Below are 13,614 nucleotides of genomic sequence, written 5' to 3'. Positions count from 1 at the left end.
TTTTATCTGCCTCTGATTGCAATAGTTTTTGAAATCGTTACAGTTAAAGGCTTTACCACGGTCACTTATGATACGGGATGGGACACCAAATGTCTTAATGAACTGATCGAAAGTCTGTAAAACGAATTTACAACTGACGTCTCTGACCGCTTCTAACCATATAAACTTTGTAAAAGCATCGACTATTGCCAAAATATGCATCTTACCACTTGGACTTTTGCAGAATGGACCAAGATGGTCCACGTGGACCGTATGGAACGGCACAGCCACCTTCTCAATGGGGTGCAACAGTCCCACACGGCAACCTGTCGGTTTTTTGGCGTATTGGCATGAGATGCAGCCAAGTACGTATTTTTTAATGAAATTGCGCATGTTACCGAACCAATACTTGGCTTTTACACCGTCGTACGTCTTATTATAATTGACATGACCGTTATTATCATGGAACGATTGCACTAATGACCAACGACATTGACGTGGTACCACAACCTTATTTTCACCGTTGACCTTTCTAAAAAGCAAACCCGACTCAACGACATAATCATTAGCTAGACCCTTCAAGTTGCCTTTTGAAATCTCATCGTTCAGTTGATTTATTGTGGCGCGAATTGAGTCGTCCTCCTGTTGCATGGACTCTACTAGATCTTTTTGAGCTACAAGCATTACGACGCCAACAGGATTACGGCTCAATGCGTCCACATGAGCCATGGACTTTCCCGCGCGATACTCAACCTCAAAATCAAACCCTTGTACCTCAAGCCACCAGCGAGCGATACGGGGTGACAAGTCACGCCTAGACCATGTCCATCGTAAGGCGTTGCAGTCGGTTACTACCACAAACTTTATCCCAGACACATACACCTTAAACTTAATTAAACTCATGACCACAGCGAGAGCTTCTAGCTCAAAACTGTGATATTTTTGTTCTGCAGGTGTCGTTTGACGACTCGCGTACGCGACAGGCTTCCATGCCCCGTCTGGTTGCTCCTGCATCAATATTCCGCCTAACCCTATCATCGACGCGTCAGTATGGATTTGTGTGTTATATTGCGGGTTGAACAACGCTAGCACGGGTTGGGCGACTAGTATAGATTTAATGCGATCAAAAGCTCGCGATTGCTCTTCCCCCCAAGTCCACAGTTGGTCTTTTTTAGTCAACATCGTGATAGGACGAGCTAATGTTGCAAAACCTGGTACGTACCGTCTGAAATAACTAGCCAATCCCAAAAATTGACGAACCTGGTGAACATTTTGCGGGGTGGCAAACTGTCGAACCGCGGCTAGTTTATGTTGTGCGGGTCGCACCTCACCGTCGGAAACCTCGTGCCCCAAGTATTCTACTTTCGGTACGAGGAAGGAACACTTGTCTAATCGTAGAGTCATGTTTGCGTCTCGAATTTTCTCTAGAACTTGCCTCAGCCGATCTAACGCATCACTGGTGTTACCAGCATACACGAGGATATCATCCAGGTACGCCGTAGCGAATTTAAATCGCATTGGTCCTAATATATCATCAATCGCACGTTGGAAAACGGATGGCGCATTCGCTAGGCCAAAGCTCATACGCGTATATTGGAAGTGGCCATCGGGCGTTACGAAGCCTGTATACTGTTTGCTATCGTCACTGAGCTGAATACAGTGGTACGCAGATTTGACATCGAGGCATGAAAACACGCGCTGCTGTGACAATCGGTCTAGTTGGTCTTGAATCAACGGCAGTGGATACCGGTCCTTCTTTGTTATTTTATTGAGAGCGCGGTAGTCGACGCACATACGCGGCTCACCTGTCTTGGTTGGAACTAAAATCACCGGGCTAGCATACTGAGAGTTCGACTCTTCAATTATACCCTTATCCAACAAATCACTAACAATGCTGCGCACTTTTTCGCGGTCGCTTGCAGACATACGATACGGCCTATAGTAAATCGGTTCTTTACTGGTAAGTTCGATATTCATTTTGACAGGACATTTTCCAATTCTACTTCCATCTTCTGTGAAACAATCTGCGAACTCGTCCAAAAGCCGCTCAACGTTCGAAACTACTTCCGGCTCTAAACCCTCACCTATCTTGTACTTGGAACTACCCTGTGTAACGGAGGCCCGAGCTACGCAATGACCTACGGGTAGTGTGAAGTCACAACTATTCACGTTGACTACATTAACGTAAGCCCTTCCATCTATAACTTCAGTTTCGTGTGCCGGTATTACACACTCTGCCCTGGGCGTAAATCGCTCCGAAGCGTGTACCTCTACTGATCCTGAGAACGCATCATCACAAGCCAATACTATTTTATTGACGCCGGGTCGAATCACGATTGGTTCTTCTGTAATAAAGCTAACGTGTTCTAATTCATCGCAAGCATAGGGCAGTTCAGTCAACGAATTAGCGTTGTACATTTTCAACGACGTTGGTGTCTTAATGACGTAAACGTTGGGGTATTCTGTAAACGGCTGTCCAACGATAACACCGATATCTTGAGCGCAGTTGGGAACTACATAAGCTTGAGCCTCACAAGTGGCTTCATCAGCAAAAACCTTCACCCATGTTTCACCAATCGGACTTATCTTTGAACCGCCAAAACCGCATATCACTTTCGTTGAATCACAGGGACGAACCGTCAAATTAAGAAGTTTCGCGACGGATTCTGTTATGGTTATGCAAGAACTACCAAAATCTATAAACGCAAACGTTGGTAGGTCGTTAATTTTAATATTCATGTAGTATTTCGAACTACCGGTTGCATCTTTTATCACTCGGACTGTGGGGTTGTTGTCTTTATTTGCATTACGATTCTTAAACTTGAAGCAATCATTTTTAACGTGACCCGACTTACTACAGTAACTACACTTTTTATTTTTAGTGTAGCAGTCATGTTCTTCGTGGCCCTTCTTGTGACAAAAGGTGCAAACCAGAGTTGACTTATCAGGTTTTGGCATTTTAGAATGACACTTGGCAGCACTATGACCCCGTCGTTTGCAAATATGGCACCTACTTTTGACGTCAACTGTACTACCAAACTTTTTATTACGATCCGGAAACGATGAAAGGTACCGCAATAGGGTTGGCGGATCACGGCACCCCGCGGAGATAGCACCAACCTCAATGTGATCGTGGCCAATCGTACCTATGATTGCCTCTGTAACCAGGGATTCAGGCAAACAACACGCGTTACCTAGCGCGACTTTGTCGTAGTAAAATTGAAGGTAATCTTGTTCAGGTCGTCGAACAACATTGACTAAGTCTCGCATCATATGCAATTTACTACGGTTGGAAGGAAAAGCCGTGAGCAACCGTATTTTCCATTCGGACCAAGTAAGGTTAAAATCTGTCAGTTGCTCATACCATTGACGCGCGTAACCCTTCAATTTTGAAGTGCAATTGTATATAAGCGTCTTTTCGTCCCAACCGTACATACTACAAATGCCTTCGATTTTCCTAACCCATTGTTCCATTGTTATAATATTATTCTGAGGATCAAAATCTGGTACGGGGTCGCTTCGTCCTACATATCTGATGTTTGATGACGTCATAGAACCACCACACGGAAACACAATACCATGGTCCTGTCCAATATTAACTCCTGACGTGGATGGCGTCACATTAGAGAAAGGGTTGACTAAAGGTGTACTAGAAATTGTCACAGGGGTGCCTTCGAAGGCGCTTCCTCGGCTCGCGGTGTCCCCTTCTACACGAGGCAGCGCGAGGCCCAGCACGTGGCCCGGGGCTACAGGCAGTGACGACGGCGGCGGCAGCGCGGCTCGATCCGCGACCACGGCGCATGGTGACGCTGCGGAACCCTGGACCGCATAGCTGAACGGCGCAGCGGCGCCGGCTTCGCTGGCGGTGATGGCGGCGCCCAGCGCCAACCTCTGAACGCCCGGAGATGCGGTGTTGAACGAGAACGACCCCGCGCCCGCTGCCGTGCCCGCTGCCCCGCCCGCAGCCGTACCCGCGGCGCACACCCGTTGCGGCGGCGGTGGCGGCGGTGGCGGCGGCGGCGGCGGCGGCGGTGGCGGCGACGCGCTCTCGATCACGCCTCCAGCCGATGACGAGTAGTTGTTTTGTAATGCGGGTAGTCCGATATTTCTTTGCGGAACTGGCGTCGGCGGCGGCGTCGTTCCGCTTGACCTACTTTGCGGCGCAGGCAATGGTGGAGTCAAACTACCCGAGACATGTTCACTAACTCCAGCTTGGGAAAAGACTCTGTTCTCTAACGACTCCAAACGATCAACAAGTTGGCGTTTTTCTACAGATTTCAGCAACTTGCGCCGTAAACGCGATTCACTATCGTCTTTTTCCCTTCTTTTACGTTTACGATGACCCATTTTGAACTTGCAATAAGAACCACACTTGGGTCGAACACAAAAATGTCAGAGTAATGGCACAAAATGTCAATAATATTGTTCAAAAACTTACGTGAGCACGGCACAGATCCCGCTTCTGAACTATTAGGATATTCAGAAGCAAGACAACATTAATTTTATAAACGAGATATATTCAAATAAAAACGGATGCGCGCACGGTGATAGCTGGTACAAAAGTGAGTGAGTGAACAGAACGAACGAACTATCTCATTGAATGAATGTGTGAACGTGTGACCGAGTAGATCTGTAGTCTTCAGTCTTCCGGTGTTGCCTGGCTAGAAATTCTTCCCCTTACACTACAGTATGTATCCGTAATGGACCAGCGGAATGTCAGTTTGCCAATACAGAGGTCCGGCCGCCGGGTGTTAGCCAAATGCCAGCATAAGGTCAACATAGACGAGTGGGAGGTCCACGGACAATAAATGACTTATGTTTTATTTGAAACTAGCTGTTCCCGCAACCTTCGCTTCGCCTCAAAAAGTTTTTCCGTGGGAATTGCGGGATAAAAAGTAGCCTATGTTCTTTCTCAGGGTCTAGACCATAATGTATACCAAATTTCATTTAAATCCGATCAGTAGTTTTGGCGTGAAAGAGTAACAGACAGACACCGTTACTTTCGCATTTATAATATTAGTATAATATTAGGCTAGCTTAACCACGCCGTCAGCAATATTGAAATAAGTACTTAGGTACATTTATTAGCAAATCAGAACATAACCAACTAAAATGATAAAAAAACAAAGATTTGTTCCGTTTCCTTCTACAATTACTTGTGAAGCTGCAATATAATAATATTTTTCTTACATTTTAAAAGTCTGCTGCAAAACTACTCTCCAGGGAAATTACTTTTTTACGTTTATTCTCATAATTAACGCATAGACAATAATTACTAAAAACATACAATCATCTTAAGCAATTATGGTGACTAATTGAGCGTTTAGGCACGTTATGCACGATCCTACAATGATTTCACAAACCGGTGACATTATTCTTTATCTTCTCTAAATATGTCTATGTGGACACACTGTACCTAGCATTCAATTCATGTTTTATTATCAAGTTTATGTAAAGTTTAGAGGAATTTGCCTTTGAATTGAATTTTAAAAGACACAAAACAACTCTATGTGTACCTATTTTAACAAAATGTCTGCCCCGGCCAGTAGCTATAATAGTTTAAAGTCTTAATTTTTTATACACAGTGAGTTTACTTTCTCAGGTCATCAGTTTATACGTAGAAAATTGCACAAACGATCGAGAAATCGCGGCTATAAACAAACATTTTAGTGTTGTAAATGTAAAAATCTAAATTCAGTAGGTCAGTATTCCCAGGCTCTATCGATCAACAATTAATATATAATTATCAAACCGGTATATATGATTTCGCTTACGATTTCATTCGGCCCGTGTCAATTTTTACCAACTAGCTTTATCTAGATAAAATCTAGCTTCGTATTCTGTATGCTGTTAGGAATAGAGATGGTTTTGCCGTGTCGCAACTGCCTGATAAGTTTGTAGCTATCGCTAGTTACGTTTATAACATTGCTCACGTTATATGAGCCACTTTCACTTGGCTAAGATTCGGTTGGAAGCGATTTCTTATAAAAATTGACATGTCAGTGAGTGGCTATCGAGAGTTAATAAATAAATACTTCAATTTCGCTACGCGACGCCGACGTGTGGGAAAATCATCTGATATCTTAGTAAACCCTTATATTTTAGTCAAGAAATAAGAATAATATGATTACTAACTTACTTAAATTCGGTATCTGAATTTATATACACTCACGGGCAATGAAAAAGCTCCTGTGAGAAAAGTACCAAATTACTTCTAAGCGAAAAATGATCGCTTAATGAAGTTTTCTGAAATATTAAACTTCATTTAAGCGCACCAGAATACCAACTACCAACTAAAAAGGTAAACATTTTGTTCAAATTTGAGGCAATTTAGTATATAAATTTTGTATTTGGGTCTTTGCATTTGCACGTGAGTGTAATTGGCACGCATTTGGCAGTTTCTATTTATTATTATCATTATAATCCGCTATAAATCGATTATTGCGTTGGACATAGGCCTCTCCCATCCCAAGTAGCGCCACAAGACTATTCTAATCTATTCTCTATGTGTAGGTACCTGCACCTGGCTCTCTCGAATGAAGTCTTTTTGCATATCCCCAAGGTTTAAACGGCCTTCCTAAGCTTGGACCATTTACCACCAAGCTGCCGCGGTGGTCCATTTCGGATTGGTGTCTTCACACATCTAGATGTGCTAAAATAATAATAAGGTTTTAAGCGTATGTTTTAATAATTAATGGAGCCTGAGTCTGGCGATCCAGCGGGGCAATGTCGCCAGCGTGTTGGGAACCCTCCCACAGGGACCAGACTTACGAGTAGAAGGTCTGTTCTACATATAGTTTTAGTTATGTACATAGGTTTAGTTTTTATAATATATAGGTAGTTTAGTTTGTAACATTCTTTATTATTAGGCTTAAGTTACTATCTCATAATAATATATTGTAATATTTCCTCTTATCATGGAATAAAAAACTGTCAAACCAAAAAAAAAATTAATACCTCCACTACCTCCAAGAGCAGAACATTCTGTCTAACTGATACCTATCTGTGTAATGATGATGATGATAGTAATTTTATGTATGTATATATTTATGTATGTATGTAATGTATTTATTTAGGTATCATGTGTATATTTATATTGTATAGGTAGGTATATATTAATATTTCGGTTAAGTACTCAATATAGACCATCTTCTATCATCAAAGCCTTAAGCACTACCAATAACTTTTTCAACATCACCAAAGGTTAACTGGTAGACAATGCTGCTAGCATTAAGTTCGCTTTGTACCAATTAACTTTGTGCAATAAAGAATTTAATAATAATAATAAGAATAGCGTTTGTCTCTGTTGTCCTACTTACCTACCGTATTATAGCCATATTTAACTTTTTACTACGCTTTCCTTACTCTGGTAAAATAATTTCAGTCATGTCCTTATACATTTTACAGACAGATAGACAAAGTTGTTGTGTTGATTCAAATCAAGTTCTATGAAAAGGCACAAAAAAACTGGTGGATATTAAATTACTTAGATAAACAAGACACTTTATGTAAAGGAATCGCCTCATGTTATGCACATATAATTACGATATGTGTTTTTTTATATTTGTACGTAATTTACAGGTATATTTAAACTTTTATGTAGATCTATGTGGACGTTATTACACTCACGGGCAAAGAAACAGTTCCACACGCAAAATTCCGACACCAAACAACCTAAATTTTTACAAACATTTAATTTTAAATTTGAACAAAATATTACCATTCTAGTTGGTAATATCCTGATGCTCTGTTAAATGTACTTTAATGTTGAAAAAGGCGTCATTAAGCTAACATTTTTCGCTTAGGAATAATTTGGTGCTTGTCTGAGTGGAACCTTTTCATAGCCCGTGAGTGTATTAAATATTGTGATGTGATAAATTTCAATTAATATTTTTTTTATTTATTTCACTAAAATCTTATTACATCAAATTCTTATAGGTAGTTTACAATCAGCAGTTATAAATTAATAAAAGTTAAAAAAAAGAAATTCGTTTGATACCTAAACTAGGCAAAGCCTGTAATATAGGCAATGATTGTTGATTTAATAATAATAATAATCATAAGTCCGCTGTTGTTGGGGGTGAAATATGTATTTATCTATGTACACAGATGTGTAGATAATAATAATATATCAGCTGTCCAATATCTAAAAATATATATAATAGCTTTGGGATGGTCATGTGTGAGATGTCCCCATATATTATTATTATTAATTTTGGGACTAAAAATTTATTTATTTATTTATTTATCTTTACATACACCACCATTACAGTTGAGGTACCAATGAGACAGTGTAGTAGCTATTTAAATACAAGTAACAATCCAATATAAAGAAACTTACTAAAATTATATGTACAGATACAACTTAAACAACTTATTTACTATTTACATTACAAAGGACTACCTATAACTAATTAGATACAAGGCCACCCTTGAAAATTCATTCAGTGAACATGCGAACACATCAATCGTGTCATTAATTTTGTTTAATGTATATAATGCGCGTGTAATAGGTGAATCCTTTATTAGGTTACTGTTACCGCTTGGAATTGCGAATGTACGGTTGCTGCGACTTCTCAAGTAATTATTGGGAACTCTCAGTCCCACCTGCTCCAATATTACCGGATTCGATTCCTTTCCTCTTATTACCTTAAAAAAGTAGCAGGCAATGGTGAAATCTCCCCTTACCTCCAATTTATTATAACCTGAAATAAATGAAACCCTTTAAAATAACATGAATGGATGTGATAAATATGTATAGTGTATACTTCTTATTACTAAGTCATAAATAAATATGAACTTGCACTATGCGTTGAACTCTTTAGTATGAAGCTTTTGATATTTGAGGTCCCAAGACTTTTTTGAAACTGTAATGTTTTTACTGCTTACATTGTTTTTTTTTCAATTGATAGAATACCTATCTGGGGGTACGGCAGTGCCCCCACCAAGTCGAGCAAAAAAGCGGCACGGCCGTACCATCCTTTTCTCGAAGCAATTCAGGCCATTTTCGACCCCCTGTAACTTCGTTGTGGATAAACCTAGAAGACTGAATTTTCACTAACCATGCAAGCATTGTAAAGACACGGTATATTTCAAATTTCATTCAATTTGAACCCGTAGTTTAAGAATTATAACGGGTCAAAGTTTCTTTAATTTTGTCACTCACTCACTCACCGATCATAAAAATTCTCAGGAACTTCTAGCAGACCTAGAAGCTTCAAATTTGGAATATAAGTGGTGTTTGGTGTATGAATCAAGGGAAAACTAAAATATTTGGGGGCACGGCAGTGCCCCAACCAAGTAAATATAGGCGCACGGTAGTGCCCCTGCCAAATCGAGCCAAAAATTCCCGTCATGCAAATTAAATCCGCAAAGGATGGATTACCTACCTACGGACAAAGTACATCAGGCTACCAGTGCTACCACGTATAGTCAAATTTTCTTAATGTACAATGAACTTTGTGTATTGGAAACTAAGGTTGAAATTTAATTAGGGAAATGAAAGAAAGAAAAAATGCACTACGAAGTATCAAAGTTACGTTTATTCATTACGTACATTACGTAGCCAAAAATTAAGATTCTTCATTCTTATCTCAAGTTTGCGATTTATGTAGGTAGGTACCTACCAAACTAAGTTAACGCACCTACGTACCTAGAAGGTACCGAAAAGAAAAAAAAGTAGAACTGTCTACAAAATACAAAAAGAAATGAGATCCCATCAAAAACAAGGTGGAAGTACCTATCCCATGAAAAACAATACTTGTCAAAAAAAACCAAGTCTCGTAACTCAGTTGTTCTACGGTAAAAAGTTGAGAGATCCATGTAATACCAAGTCCTAAATAATTTAATTAACACGTGTTTCCATGCGATGGCCGAGTCAATATATTTATATAAAAAATTAAAGTTTTTAAGATTGTGACGCGTGCGTGGATAAGACTTGGTATTACATGGATCTCTCAACTTTTTACCGTAGAACAACTGAGTTACGAGACTTGGTTTTTTTGACAAGTATTGTTTTTGATGGGATAGGTACTTCCACCATAAAACATAGTTTTTAAAGGCTGGATGTAAAAAAAAAATATATTTAGGTATTAGTACTCTTGTAAAGATTAATTGCACTCTATAGGTACATCATAAAGCCGCTAAACGCCTGTAATCAAATGCACAATTATAAATAAACATCATTCCTAAGTGTAAAAACTATAGATTAATAACCGAGAAGATCATCAAACACACACGCCATTATTTATGTAAGAATCCGCACTGGAGGGTACTCTATATTGATGAAAAACTAACGGACGAGAGCTGTCGTGGAATCGGCACGTTTAATGCAACAAGGTAGAGACGTGGCCCGCGCAGCAGCACTCCAAAAAATAGTTTTTCGTTATACAGTGTGTTGTTTTTCGGACCCGACAAACTTTAAGGGTGGATTCTACGAGTAATTTCATCGAGAAAAAACCCCCATATGTGGGGTGGGGGTCTAAACTTAAATTAGATTTTCTTCTTCTTTTAGAAAATCATATCTCGAGATTTAAACGCCTTACGGACATGAAATAAAATGCTTTTATCCGCAAAAAATCATCTCTATCCAATAAAAATATCTACAACTGCTTAAAAGTTGCATGAAAAAAAGTTAAAAGCAACTTTAAAATGGCCGCCATTTTAGAATATTGAGATTTGACCCCACATATGGGGGTTTTTTTTCGATGAAATTACTCGTAGAATCCACTAAAGTTTGTCGGGTCCGAAAAACAACTCACTGTATAGAGTGACCCCTCCGATCGTTTTCAGTTACACAACAACTTTGCACTAGTTTCATTTTTGTAACGTTTTACATAGCCGCTGCAACTATGTAACTAAGTAGTTATTACGTTACATATAATCCGTATAACTTCCTGTAGATGTGGGAGGAGTTATAAAGGTTTTTTTTTGGTTTGAATTATGATATAGGTGAGAATTATCATGATAGTGTAATTCATAAATAAATTTCGTACACCAGTTTTTGCTATTTGACTAAACTGATGGCTGATTTTTCAATTGTCAGATAAATTTTATCTGAGGAATAAAATTGTTGCTGTCACTATCTAACACAAACATTCAGTCGCGACAGCATCATAATTATTCCACAGATTACTTTTATCTGACTATTGAAAAATCTGCCCTGGATAATATATCCAGGAATAATGTATCCAGGGCAGATTTTTCAACTCAATATTAACTTCAGATATTATTGTTTCAGGTATAACATACTATCATGGCATGCCAAATTGTGGAGTGTCAACATAGAACCACGCGGATTCGGATGTACCTACCCCAAGATTAAAGCTTGTAAGTAGGGCAGGGTAGTGGGTAATATGGAGTTAAGTATTAAATTTATAATATGTTACATTTCCAGAACTCATATACTTTTATGGTGTCTGTCCATTTAATTTTTATTTAAAATTTTAACTAGTAAATATGGAAGATTAACGAACAATAATATTTTGCTCTGTGCCTCACACAAGAAAAAAAAAGACTTTAGACAGCAAATTACTATGAATGAATATGAAAATATCTAGAAACGCCCTAAATTATAAAATTAAGGTATTTCAGTTTTTTTTTATGGTACAATATTTGAAATCCACATATTTCCGTGGAATGCGGTCAGGAGGTGTAAGCAAATATTCGATTTGTCGACCAAGCTGTACTTGTTTCGGGACCGTCAGCAAAAACTGCAATTAAACACTCTGACTTTTTACTAATGTACTCTTTTTATGGTGTGTAAATACTAAACTTGTACTCAAAAGAGTACAATCATAATTTTTTTGAAATAATAGAATAGAATAGAATATTTTTTATTCAGAAAATACTTAATGCTAAATGTGATTTATAATAATAGGTCAACTCTTAATGCTAAAGGTAGTTTAAAATACTGATCTGAACTAGGAAATAACAGAGTTTTTCCTGTATTTCAGATGGAAAAGCTCTAAATTAAACAATTTTAGAATCTAAATTAAATAATCTTAGAACAGAAAATATTAAGTAATCTTCAATAATTTGATAAGTACTTACATAAAAATTAAGGAAGTCATATTTTTTGTCACTGAGGTAATGCTGAAATGGCTGAAATCTACAGATTTTGCTACGCTTTCATCATCATCATCAGCCTATAGTTGTCCACTGCTGGACGTAGGCCTCTCAAGCACGCCACTGGATGCGATCTTTAGCTTTCCGCATCCAATCATAACCAGCCACCTTTCGCAAGTCGTCACCCCATCTAGCCGGAGGGCGTCCCACACTACGTTTGCCTAGTCGCGGCCTCCACTCCAGAACACGTTGCTACGCTTAACATTACAATATTTACTAACCTATATCTTCTAACTATCCTTTCCACGGGGTACACAACAAAAAAATATATTGTAAATTTCCGATTATCCTGGTAATGATACCTATCTAAATGTATTTAACTATTTACCTGTATTAGTTGTATCCAAGTTATAAATAGATTAGAAATATATAAAATCTTAAATATTTATTCGTGGACGCTACATAGTTCTCTAGCTTTACTATGTACTGAGGATAGTATATAGTTATACAAATGAATTAAAACATAGAATATAAGGTTGACGACCGAGGTAGGTACATTAATCAAAAGCCTATGAATTCCGAGTGAGACTGTTTTGTCACTCTCTGTCAAAGAACTGAAAGAACTGGAAAGAACAAATTGTTCTGTCAGAGAGTGACAAAACAGTTCAATAGCTAAAGGGTTTGTCTATATGAAAACTTCATAATATACTACACGGGTTCTTACTCCTTTAATAGGCGTTCCACCAATCACAGCGCCGTATTTACGGGAAACGCGATAAAATTTAGTTTTTCTACGTCGATAGCTGATGATGATATATGCTACGAAGGCTACGAATTTTATTCACGACCACCACGGCTCTGTTTACATAATAAGCATATGTATATATATATGTATATATCTATTGTCATAATGTATATATATTTGTGTTGTGAAACGAGTGATCGTCTGCGTAGACTGTAGTTTAAACAGGTGTTTTAGTGTTTGTCTCCACCAACGTAGAATGTCAAATGAAATATAGTTTACGTACAGAGCAACAAACATGTTTAGCCCCTGTTTCACAATGTCTGGTTAGTCGCTACCTGTCGGATAAAATACATGCTGTCACTGTCTAAAAAATAAAAACAGAGAGTGACAGCATGTATTTTATCCGTCAGGTAGCCACTAACCAGACATTGTGAAACAGACCCTTAATGTAACGAAAAAACAGCTTTAGTTACAATTCTGGTATGTCAATCCGGGTTGATATTATGAACTTAAAACATCTGGCGTTTCGTCATTATTCGTGTCAATATTAAACATGGCTTTTTCATTAAGTACCAAATGTAAGAGTAAAGGTAGTCCACTTCCACCTACTAAAATAAAAAATATACACTCACGGGTAATGAAAAAGTTCCACTCACAAAATACCGGTACCAAACAACCCAATTTTTTTCAAACATTTCATTAAAAAATTGGACAAAATATTAACGTTGGTAATATCCTGATGCTCTGTAAAATGTACTTCAATGTTGCAGAAGGTGCCATTAAGCTAGCCCTTTCCGTTTAGGAGTAATTTGGTGCTTTTCTCA

At 38.4% G+C, this 13,614-nt stretch overlaps 1 protein-coding gene across 3 annotated transcripts in view; it reads left to right on the top strand.

Annotated features, from left to right (window-relative positions):
- The window catches only part of LOC105386197, a 77,911-nt gene that overhangs the window by 14,001 nt on the left and 50,296 nt on the right, over positions 1-13,614 (top strand). Inside the window, exon 2 of one of the 3 annotated variants that reach the window (XM_048626539.1) lies at positions 11,219-11,307. The exons of the other annotated variants lie outside the window; for them this stretch is intronic. The gene's annotated coding sequence lies outside the window, so the exon portion shown is untranslated. The remainder of the gene's footprint in view (positions 1-11,218; positions 11,308-13,614) is intronic. 3 annotated transcript variants of the gene reach the window in all.

The sequence above is a fragment of the Plutella xylostella genome, chromosome 16, assembly GCF_932276165.1.
Source record: "Plutella xylostella chromosome 16, ilPluXylo3.1, whole genome shotgun sequence".
In the NCBI taxonomy this organism is placed as follows: domain Eukaryota; kingdom Metazoa; phylum Arthropoda; class Insecta; order Lepidoptera; family Plutellidae; genus Plutella; species Plutella xylostella.
This window is presented reverse-complemented; position numbering and strand designations above follow the sequence as displayed.